This window comes from Colletes gigas, unplaced genomic scaffold (assembly GCF_013123115.1).
Source record: "Colletes gigas isolate AHSC1104 unplaced genomic scaffold, ASM1312311v1 Colletes_gigas_Sc00013, whole genome shotgun sequence".
Classification (NCBI taxonomy): domain Eukaryota; kingdom Metazoa; phylum Arthropoda; class Insecta; order Hymenoptera; family Colletidae; genus Colletes; species Colletes gigas.
In genome coordinates, this window is record NW_025106642.1 from 5,012,572 (window position 1) to 5,025,031 (window position 12,460).

General features: G+C 41.2%; 1 protein-coding gene across 1 annotated transcript in view; it reads left to right on the top strand.

Annotated features, from left to right (window-relative positions):
- Positions 1–12,460, top strand: part of LOC122399487 (FH1/FH2 domain-containing protein 3) — a 250,892-nt gene that overhangs the window by 12,660 nt on the left and 225,772 nt on the right. The gene's annotated exons all lie outside the window — the stretch shown is intronic.

Here is a 12,460-nt window from a genome sequence, read left to right on the forward strand (position 1 = left end):
TGGAAAACATATGAAACATAAGATATTTGTAAACTTGATCAAAGTTTTCAACGCTCGATTCTAAAAAATAGTACTTTTCCTTGATCACCTAGAAAATTTGATACGAATCTCATGTTTTACTCAAATGTTAGGCACACGGAATATTTAAGAAGGCGTCGGTATAATTTCGGAGGCAAATTCGATATGCACGGTTATCTCGGTGTGACTTTGTTTTCGATTTGCAGACATTTTTAGTTGTTACGTCAACCCATAATCGCATCCCCTGACGTAACGCAGTATTTCAATAATGTCCGTTTGCAAAGACAGCTGGCATAACTCATTCTATTCAAATATTTACGCTGAACGCTGAAAATCTCATGTAAGATCTTGGTAACAATTTATTATATAAACACAGTTTTATAGCGTTCCATGAATAGTGGAAGTCCATTCTCTCGAGAACAGTCGTATGCCTCGAACGTTCACAATATACGTACAGCTCTTTCTGTGAAGTTAAACGAATAATAACGTAGCATAAAAATGTTTGCAATACTAAAATAAAATAGAATATTACGTTCATGTGTGTGTAGTTTCAACAAATATTAACCAGAAAGAGAATCTTGTGAAAATTATTTCACAATATTACTCTTTCTGTTAATGATTCTTTAATATTTTTTGTGCAAAACATTCAGTGAGATATAGTTGCTCTAAGCTTTTAATTCTATAATTTTTCCCAAGATGAAGCGTAGTAGAGTTTGTTTTTAGATTGTTGAAAGACAGTGTACGCACGGAGCAAACTTTTGAGGAAAAAGTTGAAAATATCTCGAATCCTGGAAAGTTACAGTTTACGCTGCACGAAGGCTAAATAGAACATCCTTGAAAATGTTTGGGCGCGTAGAAGCGAGCTTGCGCATAAATCACCGCGAATTTTGATTCGAGAATCTGGTGTTCATCTTCCAGCTCGATGTATATTCCGCGTTGCACCGAAATCATCGTCGAACGTTTACAAGAAATGTTTCAATCCTTCTATTTTGTTGTATGAAAACGTAACAATCTTTCATAACTATTCTTCTCGTTACTTTGTGTATTTTTTCAATCGGATACTTTTTATTTTCTATTATTACTGAAAGTTGGAAACATGAAGGTTTATTAGTTTCAAACATTGAAATTACACCTAATCGTTTTCGTACCGTGAATTCTGATCGAACGGAGGCTGCCGGTGTATTTTGGTGAACTTTTCTTAGCACGAGTAGTCGAAAAAGCGTCCTCGGAGCGACCTTACCTCGGGTCGTTCATAAATATTGATAAAATGAACTTCCTCTCGAACGACAGAAGGCGAAAGAAAGGGTGGTGGCATGAAACGAAGGGAAGGAGCCGACGAAGGGCCGTTGGAGCATGAGAAAAAGAGAAGCTGACCTCCTCGAGTGCCGCGATCTGCCTCGTGCAACCGTTCGAGCGATAAAGGCGTTACCGCATAATATTTTCGGGTGCACAGAATTAATATTCATGAAGGACCGGCACTGTGCGACGAAGACAGGAGAAATATGACGGGCACGTTATGGTAGGGTAACGCGGTCGTGGGACCATACGCGAAATTACTACAAATTACAGATTTTACCGCGAAGATCGATATTTGTACCATTGCGGGTCATTCGGATTCAGTATTCCGTTGCAGGAATTCCTTCAACAATTTTATAACATCTATTTGCATTTTCCATGTTATTTTTTTATTAATTAATTACAGCTTCACAATTTATCCGATGGACGTTTGGTAAATTCTTTTAACCCGTGTTTTGCAGTTTGTATTTTATCATTCGTTTATCAAGTTCAAGCAATGCTATTTTTTTCTAACTTTATTTAAAACAAAAACCTGAATATAAGAAAACATCGGAGAAAACACTGTTCAGAGAATTGCAGTTAGTACAATGTGAACTATTGCGAATCGTACTTTGTAAAATTCATCGTTTTGAATCGTAGAAGCAAAAGATCCTTGAAAAGAGAACACACGTATGACTTCCATTCATTAATGAATTTAGGATTTCTGCCCATCGATGAATTCGTCATCATAAATCAAATAACCTTTTCCAACATTTTCTCAATATCTAAGGTGATCATGACAAATGGGATAGCACGTACATTAGAATGCGCCATGATTGATACTCTACTTCCATACGCGGTGTTCTGAGGTAACGTTCGTACTTGAATGAGGTTTAAGACGTTGAAGGAAAGAATGATACGACAAAGGAAAGGGGGTAGACACGAGGTGTGCGTTTCATCTTAGATCTGACAGTAGATTGATTAGGAAGACTATCTACGCGGCAAATCTACTTCGTACGTTCGTTCTTAGGATTAAGATAGGCAATGTTCTTATCTAGGTACAAACTCCAAACAACGAATAAAAGATAAACGCGCGAATATATTTATCTTGCAACTCAAAGTGACGATGAATTTTAGGACGATAAGGGTAAAAAAAAAAAGAATAGATATTTCCCCTCAAAATCGATTAGCTTTCAGGTCCCGATGAGTCCTCGATCCGTCTCTCGGCGTATCTGCAACGCGAATCAGCTGTTCGATGCGCGTTTTGACAGTCGGGATTTACGCAACGGCGACGTTATTCGAAAAAAAAATTTCGCGAAAGGAAAAACCGCGGTAAAAAGAGCCGACGAGTGATCGATGTTACGAGCAGCTTTGAAAGCTTTCAGCGAGGACGCGCGTGGAAACCTTGGCGATTCCTCGCGCTTTAAAATTGCTTTATTGCTTCGGCGGGCGCTACGAATCGTTCGCGGGCTAGATCGCGCGTCGAAAACAGTTTCGAACGAATATATCCAACGATCCGTGAAATCCGAGTTTAGCTCGTATAAACGGCGATTTTAATAGCGATCATGAATCCCTCACCTTCCGACGGTGGAAGCGGTGCCAGCCCGGCCGTCCGTCGTGGGAATTCCCGTTGATCCGTGAATTTTCCACAAATCAAGGCCGGGGGATGGCCACGATCGAGATTTATTCCTGCAATAAAGCGCGCGGGAAGTCTCCTTCCTGACGCTTTTCACGCTCGGCTGATCCACGAGACACCGGCCCCGTGGAAGTTTCGGTCGGAATTTTACGCGGTTCGTCGGTTCGACCGATGCTACGCTCTCGTCTGGCCATTGTCTCGTTATTAGTTCAGGAACACGATTAGTGCACGAGGTCAGGGATCGTCATGCTGCTTTAATCTGGGTCTAGTGTTTACCCCGGACACTGTAAATTGTTTTCTTCCGGCGGGGATCGAACGAGAGCTTGCCTGGGATTCCTAGCTCAAATTGAAAACTTTCGTGAACGAGCTACGCGACTTAGAACGACCGTTTCCGGAGCGAACTCTCCAAGAGAGGATTCTCGAAAGCACATTTAAAAAATAAGCTACCAAAATTGTATAAACAGGTTTTTCTCAAAATCACATTCTTCGAATCAAGCTTATTTGCTTATACATTTTTCAAGAACTGAACCTAAAATTTTTATTTATAATATTTTTTAAATTTTGCCATAAGGTTTACGAAGGATAATCTTAAGATCCTATTTGCGTAGACATTTGAAGTTCTTGCGTCGAATATTATCGTTTCTGCTTCGACGGCCAGGTGGGAAAACCCTTAAAAACGGCCCTCGAGTTTCTAATTTCGACACATGTCGTTAAAGGGGCTATAAAGGTGGCGCACTGGAGTGTCGGAAGTCAAGTGGACAGCTCTGTCTACCGTTGGACACAAGTACATTAAGGGTCTTCGCACATCGAGCGAAGCAGGCGGTGCTGGCTTATTTGGCCCTGCAATGAGTAGCGAAAAGCACATTTTATCGCTTGTATCCTCAACGGTATCGCTTTACTACTTGTACGCGCCACTAGTAATTCAATATTCCTAGTCGTCTTCGTGTTTACAGTTCTCGAAATAAAATTTCATTTATTCGTAATTTTTATTAAATTAATTCAGTCTCAAAGTTTCCTCCGCAAGAAATTTTCAAAAATGCACGAAAATGGATATAAAATTCGATATCGTTCCTTGTTGGATGTTACAAAACTTTAAGCAGAATTTGATAAAGAATAAATGCAATCAGTGATCGTGCATAAATCTTAAAAATCATTTTTAGGGGTTCACTGTCACCCGAGACCTTCAATCAAAGTTAGGAAGATCAAAATTTCTGAAGCTGCCATTTAAAAACACGTCTGGCCATTAGCGGTTAATGTTCCACGGTTTCTCGACATCGACCTCTGCGTTTTAAGTATAATCCGCGAAGCCGTGACATCCCCATTATCGACACGATTGGCGTTTCAATTTCTATCACGTCGAGGTTCAGGTATCCGAATTACAAAGTATGCTGGAATTTTGTTCCAACGATAGACTCTCATTTCTTCGACGCGAGATTTAATGTTTGCTACTGAAATTCGTTTCGCAAACGAGATTTTTCCCTCGCCTCCGATCCCGATAATAATATCCACTTTGCGCGAGTGAAAATCGCGTGCGCACGAACACTTCAAAAAGCTCGTCAACCGCACGAACATGATTCATAATACGATATAAATTACCTGATTGCAATAACTTTTTAATTTTCGCGGGCAATCATCGTGCGCCGGGGCTCCGCGTTGCAATTACAGCTCTGTAATTTAATCCCGCAATCGGAGCGAAATTTTGATTTAAACCGTTTCGCGTTGTAATTGCATCGAAAATCGTCAACGACGAGGGGGACGGTTGCTAATTTTCTGATGTACCGACCGCGACGCAACGACGTTATTTCAGATAATGACGTCGTTGATCGATCGACAAAAAACATTATTAAGACAATAATTTAGCTTTTTTTTTGTCGCGGACGAGGCCGTGTCTTCTATTTCCAAAGGCTCGCCTAGAAGGATCATCGGGCGAGGGAACCTTGTTGCATGACTGGTAATCGATGCCTCGGAGCAAGATGGTCGTTCGCGGATCGGAAAAAGATATCGACATAGTTTCACGTGACGACCAGGTACCAGCTATAAGAAGCTGTACGTACACCGGCACTAACATTCTACGAGGTAGCACGCGCAGAAAGGTCGATCGACGATTCCTGTATAGGGAATCCTCATATTTTTTTACCGTTCGCAGGGGTTCTTTCGATCCTTCTGTATCTCCCTTTCCAACGACATTATCGTGTTTCTGTCGGGACACGGACGAAATGTATGTCGCGTGTCCTAGCAAGAAGCCCCGTTGTTCTCGTTTTGCTAGCCAACCGGAGTCCTTGAGAGGCAGTTCGATCGTTTTCAGATTCCATCGAAGGACATTCCTTTTGACCGGTATTAAACCATAATTATCGGGATGGAACATGTAACGTAATCTTCTTTGATCGTTGCTCATTGATTAATGTCTCTATCCGCGTGTATTGGCTGTGAACGATCTTGACGCAGTACATACTTTAAATAGTTCAAAGACTAAACGAAGTTTCATTAGAATCAACGTTATCGTATTGTCGTATGTGCAGAAACGTAAAAGAAAGACAGATCTCATTACATTATGTATTTGTCTCTATCAACTTTTTCTACTGTTACGAGAACTAGAAATGGAAACTCGCTCTTTTTAACGAACATACTCGATTGGTTCTCAGCAAAAGAATATCAAGACGAATATCGTTCGCGGTTAAAATTATTATTCGAATCTTCGTTCGTCCAAAAGACGACGTATTCTAAGATCACGAGTCGAACGAATTAAAAAAGTTTCATCAACGAGTCTCCAAAACCCTGAAAGCCCTATGCTTTTGAAGTAGGAATCGTGGAAAAAACGGATACTCGCTATCGATCCTCTTCTAGTTAGGAAAAGGCAGTAGCTCGTGTCCCAGATTCCCGAATCGTCCTGTACAGTCGTTTACGGGGCGATGGCAAAGCACGGGCAAAATTGAAAGAAGAGGAACATAAAAGTGAATCGTTGGCACGTCGTGTGTGCGGCCAGGACCGTAAAGGCGAGATCCAATCGTAAAGGGAAAAGCGCAGCGTTGTTCGGCTCGTCGCGTCCTGTTGGAAAACGTGGCCGCGTGCCTATCTTTTCAGCTTTTCAATTAGCGTTTCCAATTTGCGCGCGAGCCGGCCGAGAGACGCGTTAGTTAGCCGCGTGGCACGCCAGATACGTATCTGGGCGCGTTCCCCTGTAAAATGAATTATAATTAGCGCGAGCTCGACGAAATCTTCCATGGACGTTCCCTCGAATCGATTTCGAAAAAACACCGTATCGATTCCGACCGATACGCGTCGCATAATTAATGGCAGAGTTAATTGAAACTGCACGCGAGTATCAAAATTACCTGGGCTATCGTTACAGCTACAGAGTTGGACAAACGTTTTCTACGAGTCATCAAAAGGAAGATAGAAATAGTAAACTAGCTATATTCTTTAAAAAAGATACGAAGCTCTGTTTAACACGGAAACGTGCGTTTGGCGTATCGATGCAACGTGCAACTTGGCTGCTCTAAGGGTTAACAAGAGTTTCTAAATATAGATTTCTCGGTCTCGAAAAGGACAATTGACACAGCGTCGATAACAAACCCATAACACTGACGTCAGGACCAATAAAATCGCCATCTTGTTAAACGGCTTCGGCACCAGATGCACGGTTACTTCGTGTTTGTCGTTTTCATGCATCGAAGGTGATTGGGCACGAAGGTCAATTTATTAAACTCTCGTGCCCGATCGTGTCACTGCGGATGAATAAAAATCGCTAACAGTACTGTTTGCTGATCCGTTTAATCGACGAATTAAACCGCGCATTCGCGACCGTACCACGCGTTTTCGCTTTTAACTCGCGCGGCAATGACCCTCCAGTCGGTAATTTATTCTGAGGTCGCCATTTTAATTAGTCTTTTATGTAGAGAGCCGTACGAGTAAACGTTACGTTAAAAACTACAATAGTTAATTTATTTAATTTATTAATCATATTCGAGCCACTACGATTCACTTTGAAGATGTAGGTTACGGTGAGCCAGTGTTTGTCTCATCTCTCCTGATTTTCATCTATTTCGATCCGTGCAAAGTACTCTAAACAGGCAAAATTTCATAGGGAATGTATCAAATTTGCAATAAAAATGAGGAAGCATTAAAAACGAAACGTTAATCCGTTTCGTTATTCAATATCTAAAATTCAGACCTTTAGACTTTTCTGTGGCGTAATTTCGTTCGAAAAATTGTCTTAAAATTCCCATAGCCCCGGATACAATTAAGTTAGCGAACCAACCTATATAAACCACCGGGTGTATCATAACGTATTTTTAGCCCGGAATTTTGTTGTGAAATTCCCGTTGGAGCAAGCGGACCAGTCGATGTCGAGTACGACGGCAACGAAACGTAGTCCAGGAGAACACGAATCCGCTTTCTTATCGTCCTGTTTCCTTATAGCGAGAGGCTCGCGGGACGCCAAGTAAATTAGGTTGACTCGCGTGTTTCAGCGAGAGCCCCGACGCTATATAGTTTCAACATTTAAGTCTCATTACCGCGTCCCACGGTTGGTTTGGTAGCTCTCGAGTACTCCGTGACGTCTGAGCGTCTTGGGGCATATGGCGTACGTAGACGTTCCGAGCGTGCAAATAGAAACGTCGTCGGGTACTCGTGGCTTTCGTCAAACGGCGTTACACGTTCATTACGAAACTAGATCGCGATGGACGGGAGTAATACGATCGAGTTGGATAAGACCAGCTCGTTGAATCGCAAGAATATCTTCTCTTTTTAAACGACAAACAGCACAACGCAGTTCTTAACACTGGATTTACGGAAGCCATCAATCAGATTCCATATTTAAAATTGCAGAACGCGTAAATATTAAAAGAAAAATTTTAAGGTAATCGTCAACACGAAAGGTATCAATAAATATACGTGAGATCAATGCCCGTAAATCTAGTGTTCAGTTTGTAATTCACGTTCTTCGAGGAGAAAATGACAAAAACGCGCTATATCCGTTTCCTTTAACGCGTCGCGTTGTTCCGGAGGCGAGGATTCGGGAATACGCGACGCGTACGAAAATTGAGCGGTTTCCTTTTAAAGGAAAATAGCCTGGATACGGCTGGTGGAATTTTTTTTTTACGTCTGCGGTGCGCGACGCGGTTTTATGTCCATTCTGCGCGGCCAATATCGCCATCGCTTTTCTCGGTGCGCTGACCCAAACAGTATATTGGCAATTTCACCCGTGGAATTTACACCGCACGTCTTGACGCGGATATTCCGAATGTAATGTATACCGCGAATCGAGAAATCTGTGGCGCGTTTCGATGCATACGCGGCGCGCAGATGCGATTCGTACGAAATCGTTTACGCTTTACGGCGGAATACATCAATATTTGAGGCGTTACACGAGAGGGGGGGCTTCGATTGTGGTTGGATCGTTCCCCCGCGGGTACTTTTCAATTTATAAATATTGGCACAGCGTATATTTATGTCGCCCGTAGTATATCACGGAGGGTCGTATCTACCGTCCAAGGATGCCCGTCATTAATCATCCAGCTCCAAAGATTTTAATTCAGTCGCGCGATTCTCAACTTAACCGCGGCTGTCTCTGGTCGATTCATTCTTTGCGGCGATTTAATTATTCATTCGGTTCGCGCCGGATTTTCCCAAACTTTTCGTCACCAAATTAAACCCCCGAGTTGATTAAGAGTTTCGGAAGTTTCGCGACTCCGAGTCAAGTAACTAGTTAAACGGTAATACTCTGCATAATTGCGAGAGCGATTTTTATCCACTCGGCGGAAGATTGATATTTATGAAATGAGGTTGTTTTTCTCTCGATCTCGTTCCACAAATAATCATAATATTTTGTAAATTATCGTTTTAGCTGATAGACTTATTTGCACGTTTATTGCGTGGCACGTTCCCGCAGATATTAAATTTTCTAATTTTATAGCCCACGTCGTGTCAGTTAATGCTCTTCGACGTAATTGGTATAGAAGCCGATAATTGATGATCGTTTATGCTCGAAGATACGAATGCTGGCAAACGAAGCATGCACAAACATGCGTAGTCAATTAGGCTTACCCTATCTGGATTACCAACTAGATAGAAACAAGAAATTCAAAATTAATCGCTCGATAAAGATAGAGTAGTTTTCTTAATAACATTGAATGAAAATCTGTCGACATGTACGATACAATTTACTTAGATTTATTATTCAGGGGGATCCAATAGAGTAGAAAATATTATCGTTGTAAATACAAACTTTCGAGCAAAGAAGATCACGTTGTTTTTAAAGATCGAACTGACATTTTACCTACTGAAATCATTTAGTCGTTCTTGGAACAAGTTTCGTGGCGAATAGTCTTTTATTCGAAGGTGTACCGACGATGTTCCCTGCATTGATCATATATAATTGAACACCGTATATGTCGGTGTGCAGTAAGATCGAATGTGCGAGCTCGGAGATCGACGAAACGGTCGAGGGACCGGAGAAGTGCCATCTCCTCTCTTCGTAGAAGAAAACTGGTTTGGATTTCGTGCGGCGATCCCACCAACACACGCGAAACACGAACAGGTGAGGGCGTTCTAATACGTCAAAATTCCTTCTCGGGTTTGTCCTGCTCGTGAATTTCCGGTAAAAGGAGCCCGTGCTGGACGTGTTTCTTGACCTTTCTGCTGCGCCCAGTTTCATTGGGTCGCGCCATCCGATAGGAACGATCCTGTTCCTCTTTGGGAAAGAGAAATATTTCCTATTTCGAGAAAAGATATACGCCCTACTTCGAAAACGGAATTTCCTAATTTAGTTGAAAGCGTGATAGACAAATGATCGGATCGAGAAGAATAAAATTCGTCAAATCGTTTGGTGGATCAAAGTTCAAAATAAAATTGATTTTGTATCAGTTAATATCTGGAGATAAGAAATGGATTTTAGTCGGGGCTAGCAATTTGAAAAATCTTAAAATTGTATCGTCTTTTTTGTCTTTTACTTTACACCATTCGTTGTAAAGGGTCCAGGGATTATCAATAAATATTTTTTCGACACTTAGTGGGCAAGTTCGCGAAGCAACGTGCGATAAAAACACGAAAGAATAGTACCGGGTTCACACGTTCGACTCGAGATATTTTATAGACCCAGAAGTCATAAATTTTTCACCACCCTCGCTGCTTCCACCTTTCCACCGCCTAGGTATAGTTTTTGTAACAACCAGTATCGATCGTTGTACTAAAAATACACAATTTTATATTATGAATTTAGCTTTTGCAACATTAAAATATATTACTGACGTTTAGTAAATAACACGTTGGAAGTTGAAAGAAATAATTACATATATTCGTTCTTAACGATACCAGCTAAAATACAATTGGAGTTTTATAATTCTACGAACGTGTATCAACATTGTATCTACGGTTTTCGGTTGGCATTGCCCTACCGTTCCATATCAGTTTTATCAAAGTTTCTCTTGTCTGGCCCGCCATCTAATCTAGCATCTTCCTACGAAATAGCGTCGGATTTTGTCACCGAGGCTCCGTCGTTTCGTAAACGAGGCACGTAAAATTAACCGTTCGAAGTCTCCGGGTAGCTTCGTCGTAGATTTTACGTCTTTTCCCGCGTATATTCTACTTCATCGAACGATTCGGGACACTTGTTTCGCGAACGAGTCGAACGGAGGACGCAGCGACACGCGAGGACAGCTTTACGCCCGAGGAACTCCGCCGTGCTCTATTGCCCGGCGTGTTCGGTACACTTCGTAAAAAAGGGTTGTAAAGCTGGCAGCTGAGACTTCGATGCGACTTCCAATTTTCCTTTATCTTTATTTCTCGAGCCGACAGAGACTTTGCTCGTTCCGCGGAAACCGTTCGGCGACCTCCTGCGTCGAACTACCGTCCCGCCATTCCGGGAATCGTGTTCTTGGTTAAAAAGTATGCTAGCCGCAGCTGTAACACATTCGTTGCAGGGAGGAAAGTATGTTCTCTCGATACAGAAACGCGTGTCATTTCGAAAACTTAAATTTAATCTAACATTGAAGACTTGGAGAGACTAGGGTACATAAATCTCTAACATTCGTTATATTGAAAAATAATACAGTTTCATTTTCGTTCAGTTTATTCATATTTGAGAAAAGACACTTTTATGACTGTTGATTTGTCTTTAGAGTAAGTTAATAATAATTGCAATTTGGTGTAACGAAAACATTTTTAAACATCATTTGTTCGAGCGTTTAATCGCGTTTAATCGCGATTTTGAACAAAAACGGGTCAAAGTAGGCCCCTAGAACGAAATCAACATATAGGAGCAGTAGTCCTTCGTTTAATGACGAAAAATGGGGTCTATTAGAAGAAGCAAGACCTCAGCCATGTGAGAACCGTACGACGAGAAAGTCAAACGGAATATACCGAGCATAAGCAAGTGTATGGGTTGAAACATCAAAGGGATGCCGCGCTCGTATCTAAATGGCACCCACTATAGCAATACAAAATTTGTTGCAATGTTTATTATATCTTCGTGAGGATATTATCAATTGATTGGCGTGGTTCCCTCGCTGGAATCGAGTCCAACGACGATCCTGTTCGAGGATGTGGGTACTCGTGAAATTCAGAAGTATTTCATTGCGTATGCAATCAACAGAAACCGAAAGGATTCAAATATCTGTTAATTTTGTATACATAATGGAAGTGTGTATTTCGAAATGATCAGGGTGTTCCTAACCCAGATCATTTAAATATTTTTTTCGACTGTAGCGATACAAAAATTATTCTGTATATTGGTAGGTCCTTTATTGACTATATACATTAGTATATTTGCAGGGGCCACCAAAATTTGAATACCAAGTACCTTATAAACCATTAACCGTGCACCCAATAAATAATAATAATCGATTTCATGCTTTATTACTGTAACCGTTGAAGCATCGATACTGTGTATCAGTACTAATCGCATCATGTGCTGTAATTCATCAATAAGAGCTCGCAAGGTGAATCCGTGACACGGTACGTGATTTGTATACGTTCGATCGTTCTTCTTGCTCCGGCTGCCGTACAATATAGACGTGTCTGCGTATCGTGCAATAGAAAATTTGCAATACAGTTCGGTCAAGTCTGCCAATTTCATTTTTATATTACAATAGCGACGAACTCGTTAAAAAAGCCTTTGGCTGTCGAAATTGTCGGACCCCCTCGACGCTGGATTTCAGATTCCATAGTGTCACAGAACTTGTTAACAACGATACGAACCTCTATCCTAATTAAAAGACAAATTTTAATCTAATCGTCATCTTTCGATAAAAATATCTGCGTTGAAGCTAACACTTTAATGTAATGGCTAACTGGGCCATCAACTATTTCCATTTTAGTTTGTCTCTGTGTATTTAAAAATTCTAGCTAGTGTAAATTAACAGCGCGTAAATTAAACAGAACTGCTAGCCAGCGTAAATTCACATTGCGTTAATCAAATAGAACTGTCCACCTGTCCATTTGCGTAGCTCGCTAAAATTTGTACTCTCCGCGAACGCGTTAAGAAATATTTCAGTCGTATTTACAACGCAAATTATCAGACGTATTCGCGAATGA